This window comes from Papio anubis, chromosome 10 (genome assembly GCF_008728515.1).
Source record: "Papio anubis isolate 15944 chromosome 10, Panubis1.0, whole genome shotgun sequence".
Classification (NCBI taxonomy): Eukaryota; Metazoa; Chordata; class Mammalia; order Primates; family Cercopithecidae; genus Papio; species Papio anubis.
The window spans coordinates 103,399,295-103,411,689 of NC_044985.1; positions in this window are offsets into that span (position 1 = coordinate 103,399,295).

Consider the following 12,395-nt stretch of genomic DNA (forward strand, 5'->3'; position numbering starts at 1 on the left):
GCCATGTTGGCCATGCTGGTCTTGAACTCCTGACCTCAGGTGATCCGCCCGCCTCAGCCTCCCCAAGTGCTGGGATTACAGGCATGAGCCACTGTGCCCAGCTCCATTCTGGATCTTGATCTGGAACTGTTACACTTCCTGCCTGATATACATTATGGTTCGGGTTTGGAGCCAATACCTCATCTGCATGGGTCCTGGCTGTCCCGCAAATAGATTCTCTTCCACTGTGCAACACAGAGACAATGAAACATGCAGCTCCTGCTACGTTAAACCATAGGTCAGACAGAGTTAGTTTCTCAAACTCATCTAGGAATTTTCCTGGATCTTCAGAGAAATGACCAAACTTCTCTTTACATACAGCCAACTCAGTCATAGAAAAGGAGACATGTCCTCTCACACAGTGCCTTCTTCCCCATTTGCCACCTCTCTAAGGGGACAAAGATTTCCCTTCAGAGGTTGATAAGAGGCTCCACTATGAGTAGTACTCGAGGGGCCAAATTCCTTAGGGAGTGGTGGGTATAGAGTGGGACTAGGCAGGTCAGGAGGAGGGGACCAAGGGTTCTCAACAGAACTTTCAGGTGGACTAGAGGGAGAAAGGACGGACAAAATCTGAACCTTCAAAGCTGATAGAAGGAGGTTCTGCTCCACCCAAAAATGCCTGCTGAACTGGGGGTGGAGCTTGTGTCACAGGATCATCTAAGATGTCTAGTTCTTTTTCTTCCTTTCCTCTCATCAAACACGCATGCACCTCCTGCACGGTTTCATCCGGACTGAGCAGCAAAAATGCTTGAACATATGGTATTTCATCTCATTTTCCCTCCCGCTTGTAGAACAAATTGAGTTGAAGTACAGTTTTAAAGGCCATAGTTCCAGTAGGAGGCCATTTCTCTTGTTTTTCCAAATAATACCGAGGCCAAACAGTATTATATAGAAACAACAGTTTTCTCTTCTTAAGCCCATTTAGTTTAAACTGGTCCCAATGTTCAAGAATATATCCTAGTGGGGAGTCCTTTGGGATGGATATCGTGGTTCCCATGAAAGAGGCAGGTGATGTTGAAAGAAAAGTTCCAAACCTGCAAGATTGTATTGCCACTGACTGAGTTCTACTGAAAAGGTTAAGAGAGGTTTTTAAGGCCAGCTGCATTAATGAGGGGATCCCTGCCAAAAATTGAATTCTCTTATTTACACCGTCTAAATAATATAAGTGAGCTGAGCCATGACTCTTAGATAAACCACAACGTGGACTCTGACAAAAGAAATGTTGAATAAGGCAAAGGAAAAAGAGAGGATTTCGATGGGCATAACCAGAGCAAGCAGGCTGTGGGCAATAGTGGCAGTGTGGATTGGCCAAGCAAAGCTGCTTTGGCCAAATCCAAGAAAGGAAGGAAGTGTTTGTTTAGTGTGCAAAATGAAACAAACAGCAAGGAGAAAAGTCCCCTGATTTCCATCCTAGTGCTTCTAGATCACACCTAGTAGGCATAGCGGCATTAAAACATAACCGTATCTAATCTTACTGCTCACAGCTGTTAAATACCCAATCTCAATCAGCAATTTTAGAGATGGGGCCTTCAATGCTTTCTTGTTCCCAATGTTTCACAATTAAACGAATGGATATTGGGAGGCACGGAGGGGAAGAGTATGTTAAAATCCCTAAGACCAGTTAAATAAAGTCTCCTGAAAATGACAGTGAAACAGAAACAGCACCAATAAATTGATTCATGCAGTGAAGAACACAAGGCAGATTAATACAAAGAGCATGGCAGTTAACACCCTGTGGTGCCAAACCCATTCTTCACCAAGAGGGACATTACTGAGAGGGACCTCTCACCCCTTACATTTTAGAAGGGACTTTAACCTTCCTAAGTTGGGCCTCTAACCCAAAGTTGGTCAAGTGTTCTTCCCTTTTATTAAGAGGGCCTTCTAACCCATTCTGTCTTAGGAAAGATTCTAAGTCCCCTAAGTTGGGCCTCTAACTCAATCCCATCCTTTACCCAGGTATATGAACTCCACTTACCTAAAGTCAGTCAATTGGTGTGCACAGATGATTTTCCTTTGGACCAGGTGTCTCTTCAGTATTGTCACTTCCATGGTTTGCCAGAAAGATGTTACAGGAAACGGGTCCTGATCCATACCTTTAAGAGAGCATTCTTGGATCTCATGCAAGAAAGAATTCAGGGTGAGTCCATAGTGCAAACCAAAACAAGTTTATTAAGAAAATAAAGTGGTGGCTGGGCACAGTGGCTCACGCCTGTAATCCTAACACTTTGGGATGTTGAAGGGGGTGGATCACTTGAGGCTGGGAGTTCGAGACCAGACTGGCCAACATGGTGAAACCCCATCTCTAATAAAAATACAAAAATTAGCTGGGTGTGTGCCTGCAATTTTAGCTACTTGGGAGGCTGAGGCAGGAGAATCACTTGAACCCAGGAGGTGGAGGTTGCAGTGAGTCGAGATCGTGCCACTGCACTCCAGCCTGGGCGACACTGTCTCAAAAAAAAGAGCAAGACAGTACAGATCCTCCATAGACAGAGTAGGGCATTCCCAAAAGTAAGAGAAGGAACGTGTCCACCCTAGGTACACCACTTGTTTATATACAGGATAAAAAAGATCATGGGGAGATGTGCTCTGCTACAAGGGTTTGTGATAAAGGATTAATTTTCTTAATATATTTTGCAAGAATCGATATTATTGTTTTTAAAGCAAAATTAGAAGTGCTTCTGTTCTCAAAACATCAGGATAAGGCCAGGTGCAGTGGCTCACGCCTGTAATCCCAGCGCTTTGGGAGGCCAAGGCGGGCAGATCACGAGGTCAGGAGATCAGGACCATCCTGGTTAACGTGCTGAAACCCCGTCTCTACTAAAAATACAAAAATTAGCCGGGCGTGGTGGTAGGTGCCTGTAGTCCCAGCTACTTGGGAGGCTTAGACAGGAGAATGGTGTGAACCTGGGAGGCAGAGCTTGCAGTGAACCAAGATTGTGCCACTGCACTCCAGCCTGGGCGACAGAGCAAGACTCTGTCTCAAAAAAAAAAATCAGGATATTGGGACACTCCCACATCTGGGTCTGTTTAGTAAAGATCTAGAGGCTAGGAGTACCTAACTTTCTGGGAATGCAGCCCAGCAAGTCCCAGCCTCATTTTCTTCGCCCTCACCAAAGATGGGAGTCCCTCAGGTTCGAACACCATGACAGTTTCAGTTACTCGTGGTCAACTGTGGTCTGAAAATAGGTAAGCATAGCACAATTAGATATTTTGAGAGAGAGACCACATCCATATAACTTTTATTACAGCATATGGTTATAATTGTTCTATTTTACTATTAGTTATTGTTGCTAATCTTTTACTGTGTCTATTTTTATTTATTTATTTATTTACTTTTGAGACAATGTCTCACTCTGTCACCAGGCTGGAGTGTAGTGGCACGATCTTGGCTCACTGCAACCTCTGCCGCCTGGGTTCAAGCGCTTCTCTTGCCTTAGCCTCCTGAGTAGCTGGGATTACCGGCACATGCCACCACAGCCGGCTAATTTTGTATTTTTAGTAGAGACAGTTTTCTCCACGTTGGTCAGGCTGGTCTTCAATTCCCGACCTCAGGTGATCCGCCTGCCTAGGACTCCCAAAGTGCTGGGATTACAGGTATGAGCCACTGCACCAGGCCTACTGTGCCTAGTTTATAAAGTAAACTTTATCATAGTCTCTATGTGTGGGGCAAGCTTGTCCAATCCACGGCCTGTGGGCCACACATGGCCCAGGGTGACTTTGAATGCAACCTCACACAAATTCATAAGATTTCTTAATACATTAGGAGGGCCAGGCGTGGTGGCTCACACCTGTAATTCCAGCACTTTGGGAGGCCGAGGCAGGTGGATCATTTGAGGTCAGGAGTTCAAGACCAGCCTGGCTAACATGGTGAAACCCAGTCTCTACTGAAAATCCAAAATTAGTATGGTGGTGCACGCCTGTAATCCCAGCTACTCAGGAGGCTGAGGCAGGAGAATTGGTTGAATCCAGGAGGCGGAGGTTGCAGTGAGCAGTGATCATGCCTTTGCACTCCAGCCTGGGCAACAGAGCGAGACTCTGTCTCAAAAAAAAAAAAAAAAAAGATCTTTTTTTTAAGTTCTTCAGTTATTGTTAGTGTTAGTGCATTTTAGGTGTGGCCCAAGACAATTTTTCTTCTTCCAATGTGGCCCAGGGAAGCCAAAAGATTGGACACCCTGGTGTAGGGAAAACATGGTATATAGAAAGTTTGGTATTCTATCTGGTATATAACGCAGTATACTATACGCAGTTTCAGGCACCAACTGGCGGTGGAAGGGGTCTTAGAAAGTAACCCCCTGAGGGTAAGGTGGGACTACTATTTCTAGGCATTTGGGATGGGAGGGAGAGGCTCTGACATGTATTCAGCTTGCAGTCTTGGACTGGAACCATCTCCTACAGTGCTATCACTACCATAACTTGCCCCATGTTTGTAATAGGCAGGAAAATGGCTCCCCTCCCGAAGATGCCTATATCTGAATCTCCAGAGCCTGTGAATATGTTATGTTATGTGGCAATGGAGAATTACAGATGGAATTAGGGCTGCTAATCAGCTGACCTTAAAATCATTTTCTTTTTTCTTTTTTTTTTCAGACAAGGTCTTACTCTGTCACCCAGGTTGGATGTAGTGGTGCAGTCATGGCCCACTTTAGCCTTGACCTCCCAGGCTCAAGCGATCCTTCCACCTCAGCCTCCCAAGTAGCTAGGACTGTAGGTGCATACCACCATGCCTGGCTAATTTTTGTAGTTTTTGTAGAGATGGGGTTTCCCCATGTTGCCCAGGCTGGTCTCGAACTCCTGGGCTCAAGTGATCCACCTGCCTTGGCCTCCGAAAGCGCTGAGACTACAGGTCTGAGCCACTGCACCTGGCCTGACCATAAAGTAGGGACATTATCCTGGATTATACAGGTGGGCCCAGTGTAATCACAAGGGTCTTTAGGGCAAGAGAGTTAGTGTCAGAGTGATGTGATGTGAGAAAGAGTCAGGCAGCCATTGCTGGCTTTGAAGATGGAGGGGGGTCACAGGCAAGGGAAGATGGCAGCCTCTTGAAGCTGGAAAAGACAAGAATGCAGGTTATCTGGCCAGGCATGGTGGCTCACACCTCTAATCTCAGCACTTTGAAAGCCTGAGGCGGGAAGATCACTTGAGGCCAGGAGTTCAACACCAGCATAGGCAGCACAGCAAGAAGCTATCTCTACAAAAGATCAAAAGATAAAAAATTAGCTGAGTGTGGTGGTGCAAACCTGTAGTTCTAGCTACTTGGGAGCTTGTTTGGAAGTTCTAGCAGGGGAGCACAGTACTTGTGTACCCTTGACCAAAGACCAGTCCTCCTCTATCGGGGATGGCCATCCTCTTCAACTGAGCACACAGCTTCAGAAGGGATGCACATGGAGAGGTGAGGGAGGAAGGAGACACCCGCCTAGCCAGCCAGATTAGCCCAATCAACCCTGGTAATCAATGGGGTGACAGAAGTCACAGTCATATCACTCTTACACCCAGTCCTAGCTGCCTGGGAGGCTGAGGCAGGAAGATCTCTTGAGACTGGGAGATTGGGGTCGCAGTAGGCCATGATCACACTACTGCACTCCAGCCTAGCCAACAAAGCGAGACCCTGTCTTTAAAAAAAAAATAAAAAATACAGGTTCTTCCCTGGTGAGAAAGGAACACAGCCCTGCTGACACCTTAATTTTAACCCAGTGTGACCCATTTTGGACTTTTGACCTTCAGAACTGTAAAGATAATAAATTTTGTTGTCGCTCTTGTTACCCAGGCTGCAGTATAATGGCGTGATCTCGGCTCACTGCAACTTCTACCTCCGGGGTTCAAGTGATTCATTCTCCTGCTCAGCCTCCTGAGTACCTGGGATTATAGGCGTGCACTAGCATGCCCGGTTAATTTTGTATTTTTAGTAGAGACGGGCTTTCATCATGTTGGCCAAGCTGGTCTTGAACTCCTGACCTCAGGTGATCTGCCCTCCTCGGCCTCCCAAAGTGCTGGGATTATAGACATAAGCCACCACACCTGGCATATTCACCCAGAATCTAACATAGGATCTGGCACACAGTCAGGGCTCAGTAAATATCTGTTGAATGAACAAAAGAACGAAAGACAGCTCCAGCTTTGTGGTTCTCCAGAGGTTTTAAGAGTAAAAAGCAGCCTCTATGCTCACCTCAGTCCTGGAGACCCTAAGCCATGTGATCTCAGTTTTTTTGTTTCCTTTTCCCCATCAGCCCATGCTTAACACTGCAAGGCTGACTGCTATTCTTTTGTTTGTTTGTTTGTTTGTTTATTGTTTGTTTTCAGAGGGAGTCTCGCTCTGTCGCCAGGCTGGAGTGCACCATCTCAGCTCACTGCAACCTCTGCCTCCCAGGTTCAAGCGATTCTCCTGCCTCAGCCTTCCAAGTAGCTGGGACTACAGGTGTGCACCATGTACTTTCAGTAGAGACAGGGTTTCACCATGTTGGCCAGGCTGGTCTCAATCTCTTGACCTCGTGATCCACCTGCCTCGGCCTCCCAAAGTGCTGGGATTACAGGTGTGAGCCACCGCGCCTGGCTGACTGCTATTCTATGTGCAGTTTCCTCCTTGCTGTGGATCATTTCCTTCCTCTCTCTGGTCATGTGTGTAGGGAGCACTGAGATGGAAGACACTTGTCACATACTATGTGATTTTACCAACCAGCCTTCTGTGGGTTATGCCTGAAACAGCAGGTTGCGTTTTCCTTCCTGTCTTGGATTCTGTCTGCTTTCCTCTCTTCTCCATAACCACCTCTATCCATATTTTGTATCAAGTTTCTGTCCTTTGAAGACCATTTTTTCTTTTTTTACTTATTTACAATATTCTTGGGGTCTTCATCTCTCCTTTTCTTTTGTCCTGAATGAAGCACATAGTTCTGGTCTTTCTTATAGCCCTTCTTAACCCTCTTCTCAAATGGTTCCATGGCTTTCCAGGATAGACAGTGAAAAGAATCAAAGGTACTCTCAGATAAAACGTCGAGTTTACTGCAGAGCTCCTCATGGAAGCCCTCAGTTTATTTTGTGCAGAATGGTCAAGTCCTCTCAGGAGGGGAGAGCAGAGCAGATGCTGGGTCACTGGAATATTGTTATTCTGTTGCTTTCTTTTCAGTCAGTCATTCTCAGGCCCCAGCTTCTCTGATTTCTCAGTGAGCTTAGTTTCTGCCTCTCAAGCTTTCCCTCTGTGTGCCTCAAATTAAATCTCTTCCAGAACCAGGCTCTGATGAGCTTGCCTGGTCACGGTCTAACTCAGAGTTCTCATGCTAGACCTCCTCCAGTGTGGCTGATGTGTCCTATATGTTTTTGACTTCGGTAACTGAGTTAATTCCTGGGCCAGTCTTTTGTGGCCAAGTCTAGTAGCAGAGCCAACGTTACTTATAGAAAGAACTACCTCCGGCCACTCAATCCTGGGGATGTGGCTACTACGCGTACGGATTCCTCTCTGGTACAAACTCTTTTTACCAAAACTATATTTGGAGGTAATATTCATACCTTTTCATTCTCTTCCATCCTTCCCCCTTTCCTACTCCACAAAGATAGCAAGTTTTTTCACCCTGTTGCCCAGGCTGGGGTGCAGTGGTGTGATCACAACTCACTGCAACCTTGAACTCCTGGGCTCAAGCAATCCTCTCACCTCAGCCTCCTGAGTAGCTGGGACTACAGACACATACCACCATGCCCAGCTAAAGATACCAAGATGATGAAACAAATGAAACAAATAGATCATTCAGTTTCACCCCCATTACCCCCAATCCAAGTGTAACATTTTCATTTTGGTGGAATCTGTAGGTCTCAGTTATCTGATCTATTGGAGGTTGCAGCATCAGAGCGGGGAAGTCTAGACCCAGGAAAATGGCTCATATCCTAAAGGTGAACTATGACATCTGTTCCCCTGTAGGCAAGGCTCCTGGGTCTTGCACGGTTCAAGATATCAGAAATAAGCAGGATCTGAGATGTGTATTATGTGGTTGGCTGTCATTCTTCATTCTTGTATGAAGACACTCTCTTCTCCCTTCTTTTTTTTTTTTCTTTCTTTTATTTTTCTGAGATGGAGTCTCACTCTGTCTCCCAGGCTGGAGTGCAATGGTGCAATCTCAGCTCACTACAACCTCTGTCTCCTGGGTTCAAGCAATTCTCCTGCCTCAGCCTCCCAAACAGCTGGGACTACAGGTGCACGCTACCACACCTGGCTAATTTTTGTGAGGCAGGGTTTTGCTATGTTGGCCAGGCTGGTCTTGAGCTCCTGACCTCAAGTGATCCACCCATCTTGGCCTCCCAAAGTGCTGGGACTAAAGTCATGATGAGAGATGAAGCCAGCTTCTGGGTCAGATTGGGACTCGGAGAACTTTTCTGTCTAGCTAAAGGATTGTAAACACACCAATCAGCACTCTGTGTCTAGCTAAAGGTTTGTAAATGCACCAATTGGCACTCTGTAAAAACAGACCAATCAGCACTCTGTAAAATGGACCAATCAGCAGGACGTGGGCGGACCGAACAAGGGAATAAAAGCTGGCCACCCCAGTGGCAACCTGCTCATGTCCCCTTCCACTTTGTGGAAGTTTTGTTCTTTTTGCTCTTCACAATAAATATTGCTGCTGCTCACTCTTTGGGTCTGCACTACTTTTATGAGCTGTAACACTCACTGTGAAGGTCTGTGGCTTTACTCCTGAAGTCGGCGAGACCACGAACCCACTGCGAGGAACAAACAACTCCAGACGCAGAGCTGTAACACTCACTGCGAAGGTCTGTGGCTTTGCTTCTGAAGTCAGCAAGACCATGAACCCATCGGGAGGAACAAACAACTCTGGACGTGCCACCTTTAACACTATAACACTCACTGAGAAGGTCTGCGGCTTACACTCCTGAAGTCAGCAAGACCACGAACCCACCGGAAGGAAGAAACTCCGGACACATCTGAACATCTGAAGGAATAAACTCTGGACACACCATCTTTAAGAACTGTAACACCCACTGCGAGGGTCTGCGGCTCCATGCTTGAAGTCAGCGAGACCAAGAACCCACCAGAAGGAACCAATTCCGGACACAAGGAGCCATCACACCCGGACTTCTACCTTCTTTTCATCCCTGAAACCTAAGCTAGTAACAAGCACACCTTTCCTTACCCTCTTTAATCGTCAGCACTTTGTAGAGCCTACTCCAGGAAACTCAGGGGTGGCAGGGAAGCTACCAGCAGCAGCTCTCTCTCCACACAATAACATGGGGGTGGAGACCCAGGCAGATAAGTAGTGCCTCTCTAGTACCAGAGTGCTAGGAGTTCTTCGTCATGTGCAGCTGGTGTTGGTGCTTGGAAGAACCAACTGGACGTTTCTGATTTTAGGTGGAGTACTAGTCCTGGGGACTAAAACTTAGAAGAGTGTTTGCAAGTTAACAGAGTGATATCATAGCATGCCTTTGAGAAACGCAAACTCATTGATGATAGTATGAAATTATACAATAGCAGCCCATATATGTTATGCTACTTTCCAGCAACATGAATTTTTAAAATGGCATTGTGGCCGGGCGCGGTGGCTCAAGCCTGTAATCCCAGCACTTTGGGAGGCCGAGGCGGGTGGATCACGAGGTCAGGAGATCGAGACCATCCTGGCTAACATGGTGAAACCCCGTGTCTACTAAAAATACAAAAAACTAGCCGGGCGTGGTGGCGGGCGCCTGTAGTCCCAGCTACTCGGAGGCTGAGGCGGGAGAATGGCGTGAACCCGGGAGGCGGAGCTTGCAGTGAGCCGAGATCGCGCCCTGGAACCTCTGCCTCCCGGGTTCAAGTGATTCTCCTGCTTCAGCCTCCAGAGTAGCTGGGATTACAGGAGCCTGCCACCATGCCCAGCTAATTTTTGTACTTTTAGTAGAGACAGGGTTTTACCATGTTGGCCAGGCTGATCTCGAACTCCTAACCTCAAGTCACTCACTTCCTTGTCCTCCCAAAGTGCTGGGATTTCGGGCGTGAGCCACTGTGCCTGGCTGGGTCATTTTTAATGTCCTAAAGTTCTCTTGTTCTCTTCACATAGATCTGGCTTATTTCTCAAAATATTATAAGCAGGTATGTGTATTTATATCTAGAATTTATTTTTTGACTGCTATGATGAATGGGAATTTTTTTCCCTTTTAGACTTTGTTTTGTAAACGTTTTGTCTTAGTTGAGGTTCTTATGGTAGCAATTTACAGAAATACATTCAGATTCTTAGGCCTAAAAAAACAAAACAAAACAGAAAAAGCGGGGGAGAATTCTCTGGAAGGCAGCCAAGGCCTCCCCTACAGGCCAAGGGTAGAAAGGAGAGTGGGCCTCACAAGGGGGAGGGAAACAAGAACTATTAAGTCTCCTGTTGCTTTCCCTTAGCAGATCTATTTTTCTCTTCCTCTGTAGTTCAGCTTTCTCTGCTTCTGCCTTTGTCCCACTTCCACGTTTCTGAGAAGCAAAGGGATACAGAGCAAATCTGGCTACAGGGGCTACCCATATAGGTGGAGCAATTCTCAGAAAATAACTATGGGTTGAAAAGGCACGGCTGAAACGGATTTCAAGACACTGCAATGTCAGGGACTTCAAAACTATCTGTTTCTTGCCCAAGAGGGGCAGAGTTGGCAGTTACCATTTGGGAGAATCTGCCCTTCTAAGTTCCAGATGATTAATAAACAGGGACTGACAATCGTCAGGTTATGGGATTAACACTTCAATAAAATATACTGAGCTCTTACTCTGACTTTGTATTTGCATACTAGTTAGCTGTTGCAGGGGCTGAAAAGGTGTGATACCTTTCTTCCTCACCATAAGGGTCAGAGCAGACACTCGTATAACAAAAGATAGGTTAACAGAAAAACTTAAAATAAACTAAGAAGTTTATTTAATCAAAGTTTTACATGACATAGCCTTCAGAAATGGCTACCCAAACAGCCAGGGAAAACTGTTTCTAATGCTTAGATTCTATGAAGAATGGACAGTCTGGAGTAATGTGGTTGGGCAAAAAGTGTGCCACTTAATAGTAACAGACAGCGGGGGAAACCCAACAAGGCCTTTCTGTGTAGTATTCCTTCCTCCCAGGTATAAGGCAGGATCTCTTCCAAAATGAGGGTCTTAGGGGCCTACTATCAGATAAGGTAGGCCAGATAAGTTCTTTATGGCCAGCTTTTTTTTTTTTTTTTTTAATGGAGTTTCCCTCTTATTGTCCGGGCTGGAGTGCGATGGCGTGATCTTGGCTCACGGCAACCTCTGTCTGCTGGGTTCAAGTGATTCTCCTGCCTCAGACTCCTGAGTAGCTGGGATTACAGGCATGCACCACCACGCCAGGCTAATTTTGTACTTTTAGAAGAGACAGGGTTTTTCCCTGTTGGTCGGGCTGGTCTCCAACTCCCGACCTCAGGTGATCCACCAGCCTCGGCCTCCCAAAGTGCTGGGACTACAGCCACCACGCCTGGCCACAGCCAGCTCTTACATAGAAAGGTGGGGGAAGTTTAGGTTTTATGGTTGGCTTTGCAGGAGAGGGCTTCTAGTTTCTATGACTCATCTTGGGGAAGAGGAATTCTGGTTTCTATGGCTTGCCTTGGGGGAGAAAGAAGGCTGGGAGACAGGAGGGCAGGAGAAGGTCAGGGAGACTGTGCCTGAGGCTTCTAGTATCTTTTCGTTCAAAATAGCACGCCAAAGCGCCATATTTTGGTGTATTGTTTTTCTGAGCTCCAACACTGCTTCGGATGTATCTCCACTTACTTTATTTAACCTAAAAGGCTTTCCGCTCAGAGCACAAGTAGTATGCCATGAATGCAATTATTTTATTTAACCTAAAAGGTTTTCAGCTCAGAGCACAAGTAGTATGCCATGAATGCAAAATTGTGTGGTTCAAATATTCAAAATATTTGCCATTTCAAGTATTTTGTCTTTAGAAAATAAAATCTTTCAAATCTGGCAACTTGGGATCAAGATGACTATGACCCTATTCCTCCTTTCAACTGGCTTATGATTCATTTTGATTTTCCTCTGTAGAAACGGGGCACTTCATGAAAGAAACTTTCCCTGAAAACCAGGAATTCTGTTAAAAGACCTTTTTGCTAATCTAGTTCAGTAGTTGACAATAGCATTTGACGGGGAGCCTGGTGAAAGCTACCATGAGAATTCGGAAGCAGGAAACTTTCGCAGTCCTGGCGCTACTGGTTACTAATTAAACGACCTTCGCAAGTAACCTAGCTTCTGTGAGCCTGTTTTCTCATTTTCAAACGCGGTTGAATAACTACTTTTCAACTAGGATGTTATGAAAGGTAATAGGGTAAAGACAAAGGACTAGGTTCGCGCGGAGCCCAGTACTGCTGAAGGAAAGATACACGAGTTTCGAGGGAGACTAAGGAAAAGA